Genomic DNA, 6,788 nt, shown 5'->3' with positions numbered 1-6,788 from the left:
GACCATAACAAACTCCAATTCCCAGACTTCCATAGCATTGAGCCACGGTACTTAAAGAAGTGTGAAACCAGGTTCTGCAGTGTGGATGCAGCCTCAGAGGGAAGAGGGACATGTGAGGCATCTGGCAGCTGCTGATACATCATTCCTGCTAAACTAAAAGTTGCAGCACTTTTGCTCTCTAAGTCTTGGCTCTCTGCACACTCATTATTAATTTTTCTAGCCAGGCCTTTTAATCCCTTTTAATCTGTTCTAAATTTCTAACTCACTTTGGTTTGCTTATTTTTGCTGAGCATTTTTATGGTGCTTTTATGCATTATTGATTAATGTTGTATATTTTTAATTTATCATATGATTTTTCTAAGCTTTCCTATAAACATTGTTGAAGAACAAAATGCAAATACTTAAAATGAATGTATAAACAGAAGCTATACCCCCAACCTGCCATTGTACAGTATGTCAAGGCTTTCCCCCCTCCCCACAGTGTTTAATCAGATTTAGACATATCATATCCAATTTTGGGGGGAAGTTGGCGGGTTGGAGGTTGGGAGGAAATGAGAAATGAACACAAGATTTGCTGAGTGCTACATGTAGTTCAACTCTTAGTGCAATCCCTGTCAAAATAATATTCTTCATTGACTCTGTATTAGCACCTGGGACTGAGCTGGTTATGAATGACAATAAGCACAAAGCAGGTGCCTGAGGATCGACTATAGTAGATTCATTAGGCATTTCAAAATGCTGCTGCAATTGTGGTTAGCTCCAAAAACTTCCCAGTTTCATCCTTTCCTCAGGAGACTACTCAAAACAATTTAGGAACTTTCTAAGCTTTCAAGCTTGAGCTGTTCCACTGGGGATTTTATACCAACTTCTTAAGCAACCAATTCCAGGGGGAAATAGGAAGGGCCAGTTGCATTCTCCCTCCTCCTTTCTTCTTATTGAACAATGGAGTATATTGATTTCACTGCTACAGTTTCATTGCTGCTCAGGGAGCTACAGACAGCATCAGTTAAAAAAAAAGAAAAGAACCTGACCTGAATCTGTTGCTAGGTTATTTCTCGCCAAATGGTCAAACTCATTTTTCAGAGCCTATTCACATGTCCATTAGTGGCATGAGGACTGCTGTGAAAGCATTGGAAAACTGTGAATGTGATGTCCTTTAGCCTTTTCAATCCAGTAAAATATACCTGCCTCTGTATACAAGATTCTTTCTTCTCTATGTGTGAGAAAACTAATGTTTGTCAGCCGAGAGCTAGCTCCAAGAAATGATGGTGGGTGATCAGCTCATACCCCTAACATTTCACCGATGTAGACTGGGGCATGTATGACCAAGGAATCTTAGAGTGTAGTTAAGATGGTAAAATGTATTAATTAGGAAGAATACACAAGATAGGAGAGGCTACAGCAGTTTGCTTTTGCCTGAATCTACAGAGAAGTGAAAGATTTGGCCTCCTCCTCTCCTTTATTTGGACTTAATTGAATGCAAACTACTTTTGCACTCTGAATTCAGTTCACAACAACTGAACTAAGATGAAGACAAAGGGTGGGAGGAGGGGAGAGAAACTGGGACAGAGTTGGAGAGTATCAGTCATCTTTACATTGCATTATACAGCTCAGGTTGTCCCCATGTCTACTGCGTACTGAGGCAGTTGTTTTAATCTTGACAATGGTCTTTTGGCCAGTCTTCCCCATGGTCCCTTCGAAATGTGTTGTACTATAGCTCCACTCACTTCACCCAGTAGGGTGAGGGTGCTGCGGGGATGATGAGAATTGTGTTTAACATCTGGAGGGTGCATGATGGAGGTGGGTTGCTTTTGGCCAACAGTGGCCTTATTTAGCACTGAGACACACACACACACGCACACATACAGGAAATGTATTTTAAGAAGGCTAATGTACGAATCAATCTGCTCTGGTGTTTCCATCTGTCTTTATGACTAATATCCGAGATTGGTCACATGTCTACAAGCCTGGTAACATTTGCCAGAAAGCTGCGACTTGCACATTTCACACAAGCCTTATGGTTGGTAAAGCACCATCTGCCCAGTTATCTTGATCACCTTGCACAGTCAGCACAACAATTTCTTAACAGATGGGGCTAAGTTGTGGAATGCCAATGACTGCCAGCAAATGGGTGTGGGCACTCCTAATCCAGAAACTGTTTAAACGATGCGGCTTACTTAAAAACAAAACAAAAAAACCCACCCAGCAACAACCAGGTTTTACAGTACATTTCATTTGTTTGAAACAAAACCAGCTTTTAAAATTCTACTGCAAAACGATATGCCGAAGGGATACCTCAAAACTAAAAGGAAGATTTCAGGAACATAGAAGTAATACAAAATAACAGAGTAACTGGATTTGCTGGTGAATTCTGTAAAAGAAAAGAATTCTGTAAAAGTGTTGTGCATTTGTGTTATTGTCCTTGGTTTACAGTTCAGAATCAATTGTGGGCAAGCCATCCCTGTTAAAACACGTTTTTTTCTGGCCCTCAGACATTCATTTGGATTTAATTTAGGGTATCAGGTGCAGCCTTCTACCTCAACTACAGAGTTCATCCATTCATGTTGGACAAAACAATCGGAATGAAGACTGGTTGCACCAGGCTGAGCAGTCCACATGGGAGAACTGCAACAGTAAAGACTTCTAGATGTAGTGTTTTATTTTTAAAATATAGATTCTGGGTCATGCTTGCTTATAGATAGGAATGCTTAGATAGATGGAAATAGTTTTAAGCAAATCAGTCTAATTCAAAGTTTGTAATTCAGATCAGAGTACATCCTGTGGATTGTCCAGCCCCTGAATTTTCCAAAGGAGTAAATCAATTGGAGTGCACAGAAAAATGTGTGGACAATGGGGGAAGTGCATATAAAAATGCACAGTTAAGGAAAGAATCCTTACAATAGTGTTATTTCAGAGGGAAATATTTATACCTGAATTTTTAAATTTTAATTTATTGTAAACAAAAGGGAATGGAAGACTATAGAAATGCGACAGAAGAAAAGCAAGCAGACCTGGAGATGTATTGATTTGTCTTTAAAATCCTGTCCCATACTCTGAACCTGCTTAAAAAACCTTCTCCCACTGTTAAGTTCAAGGAAAAAGAAATTCTTGTATTATGCCAAAATCACTGTTTTTGCTTGTAATAATGTGACCTACCTCCCATGCTTATGTTTTTTCAGAACAGACATAAGCATACAAATAATGGCACATGATTACTTACTCATTTTATTTATAAAGCATGATGTTTTATTCTGCATCAGTCATGCTGCCCAAATAATAATCATGCAGAACATTCTCCTCTAGAGTGGATCTGAATTCCATCCATGAAGAGTGGCTTTGTTCTTGCCAGCTATCAATATTTCAGTTGAGTCTGGATTCTTCGAGTCCCATAGGTTGAATTCTTATGAAACTCAATTGATATCCTTGGTGAGGCAATAAATAAGCAGTGAGAGCTATACCTAGATAAGATGAAATACTGTTGCTTCCAGGTCCCTTTGGAGCCCTGTTTTCACCAGGCAAGAGTGAGTCAGGTGGGATCATATCAACAGGATGATTGCTATTATCAGGAGTAAGAGGAGGAATGGGTAAGGAAATATTCTATTGCTTACCACCTATTACAGGCCACAATAATCAGGGCACAAAGAGAGGGAAAACATCGTGTCTCAGGCAGCATTTCTGACACTAGAAGGCAGAAATAACTAGAATTCATCAGGCTAGTGTAATACTCAATAAATTTCTCCACTCAGAAAGGACATATTCAAGAATATTTTCAGAGAGGAATGGTATACTTTTGGAGCCTGCAAGCTACTTGATTTATTATATCAATGGAAGAGCAACAGTAGAGGCAGACCTCAATTCTAGTGCTAAACAGTTGTAATTTGGTTAAGAAATTTGATCATACATCTGCCTTGGGTTCAAAGGATCTTCCTGTGATTTACTCTTATGTGACAAAGGACCCAAACAGACAGGCCAAAATAAAGCTGCTTCGGGTCATTTTGGAGGTATGCTCTTTAAATGATGCATGCCAAAGCCATGCTCCAGTCCTGAAGACTGGAGCACAGCTTTGGTGCAGCTTCCAGCCTCTTAAGATGCGTGCACCATTTAAACAGCATACCTCCAAAGTGATCTGGAGCAGCTTTATTTTGGCTTGTCTGTTTGGGCACATAGATAGTTTACTCGAAGAGTTTTGAATGGAACCACACCTATCATTAGATAGAACGAGGTGGCATTTGACAGTGTGAAGTAGTCCATGAAGTTTCATGAAAGAGTAGCAAAATATTAATTATTCTTTATTTTCATTCAGATTTCTGCCTCAGCCAAAAATAACTTGGCCAGTTAGCTATTATGCGTCTTGACTGGGGCAGGGTGTGTCTGTTATTTTCTCTTCTGCCCCACATAGCAAAATTAGCCAGACTTGACTACCTAATTTCTAGATGCCACTTTTGGTGGTAACTGCTCCTTTGGCCTAGTTTCATATAAATATAGGAGTAAAAGCCCTAGCACCAGTGCATCAAGTGCTTATTCTTTCTTCAAATGACAGTTTTCTGATTGATTAGTCAAAACAAATGTCCTCTACATGGTTCTGTGGTTTTTGCCCTCTTCAAATGGAATGGGATCATAATTGCTTTTTCCTGACACATTCTCAGCAGTATTTCTGTGATACCACAATTGCTAGGCAATAAGTAACATTTGATCTAGTGCACTGGACAGCAAAGTTAGAAGGTGTCCATAAGTTCAAAGGAAAGTAGAGCCATGCAGAAGGAAAAGCATCCTCAACCGGAGGAAATGTTAGAAGTTACAGTTTGTATCCATTAACTCAGCAGGGGGGAATGGAAAGGAGTGTTTCCTGTCCCAGTAGGTTCTAAAGGAAAAGCAGATTAGCATTTCCATAGCATTCTGATCCTACGACTGATTAACTGATACTTTCTATTACTAAAATAATCTGAAATGCAAAGGGAAGTTTCAACTTAATTAGCTTTCTCTTTTTGTTTACTCAGTAAAATTCCATTATGGCTCAGTGATTGCTGTTCAGTGACTGGCTAATTTATATGCAACATCCTCCCATGATTTGCTACATGTTGTTTCATGTTGTTGCTGGGTGGATTTCCTAAAACTACTATAAATGTATACAGTTGCTTTGGTGTCAGATGTTCAGCTTGAATGCTGACATGTGGACTGGCATGTTGTTAAACAAACTGCTATCTTCAATGTACTAATATATCCATTCTTAAATCCCAAAAGGGACATGTTTTCTCTTATATTATTTACACATTGACCCATTCAGGATGGTATTAAAATGATTCCAAATTTTTAAAAAAATCTTTGTGATGAAAGGAAAGAAACAAGATAGTAATGTGTTCTCTTTGCAGAGGATTTCTGGAGCAATTATTTCCAATCAGATGTTGTTTGTGGCAGCTGAACTGTTAGGAGATAAATAATGACAGGTAAAAGAGATTAAATGGGGAAGATCACTGAAGAGATTAAATGGGGGCATGGCCTACTTGCAATGTACTATACAAAGCAATCCTGTGTATGCCTGTTTTGAAGTAAGGACCACTGAATTCAACAAGACTTTCTCCCAGGTGACTGTATACTATTGACACAGTGGAAAACCAGGCCTGTCTCTATGTGGAGATGATGAAGGGAAGATCTTTCAGTGTAGATAGCTGCAGGATTTTCTAGAGCCCATCCATGTTTCGCAATGAGAATGCAAGTGGGACAGGGGGTGAAATCTTTGGTGCTAGGGTATTGGGATGGGGTGAGGTTTATGAATTGGAAGGATGCATTCTGGATTCTTTTCAGGTTAGATTAGGACCATGGACAAGTCTAATTAGACTTGGGGTCTGGAGGTTCCCTACCATGGGATATAGGAATGCAGTTAGTCTAGTGTTATCAGGTCTCAGGGTGCTGGTTGAAGTCTTTGGAACATGTAACTGTTCCCCAGGTTTCTAGTGGGTAGGCAAGTGCCTTAGTGGTTCAACATGAAGGTAATTGCCTATCCATTGTACCTCTACATACATTGCCACAACAAAATGCCAGGAATAATGGAACTGAACTGGGGGAAGGTGAATGGGACTGCATACTTGAGTCCATCATGCCATTGGAGCAAGGCAAGGAGTAGAGGGCCAACATCACCTTGTGAATCTTGCTGATGCATAAGCCCAGGCAGCAGTGACTCAGGGCATGAAAAAACCTCACCATAGGCTGGCACTGTGACATCCTCAAGCCCTGTCAACAGGGTAGGTCTTCCAAAACCTCACCATGTGCCATGTGTGCTGGCAGTAAGGCTGTGGCAGACGTGAGCCCTATCATATATCTGCCAACATTTCCCAGATGAAAATGGAGACCAGTGTTGCCAAGTAACATCAGAGTGTGGTCAGGATGGCAAAAGTTAGCAGAGAGGAAGAACACGCAAGTTACGGGAGGCTGCAGAAATTTGCTCTTGCCTAAGTCTACTGAGGAAAGCAAGATTCCTCTCTTTCCCTCTCCGCACCCCACTGAGTTAATTAAATACAAATTACTTCTGTACTTTGAATACAGTTTCCAGTTATTGCAGTAAGCCAAGAAGAAAGGGGGAAAGGAGGTGGAGGAGAGAAAAATGGGAATATTTTAAAAGATTAAAACATGGGATGAGAGATGATTAATTAGGACTCCCCCTGCCATTGGAGGGTATGCTAGCAGCAAACTGAGACCACTGGATATCATGAAAGACACCTCTTCCCTCAATTCTAGGTTGCTATATTAACTGGTTAGCCAGGTTTCACCTAATTTTGGACCTGTGTAGCTCA

This window comes from Sceloporus undulatus, chromosome 6 (assembly GCF_019175285.1).
Source record: "Sceloporus undulatus isolate JIND9_A2432 ecotype Alabama chromosome 6, SceUnd_v1.1, whole genome shotgun sequence".
Classification (NCBI taxonomy): domain Eukaryota; kingdom Metazoa; phylum Chordata; class Lepidosauria; order Squamata; family Phrynosomatidae; genus Sceloporus; species Sceloporus undulatus.
This window is presented reverse-complemented; position numbering follows the sequence as displayed.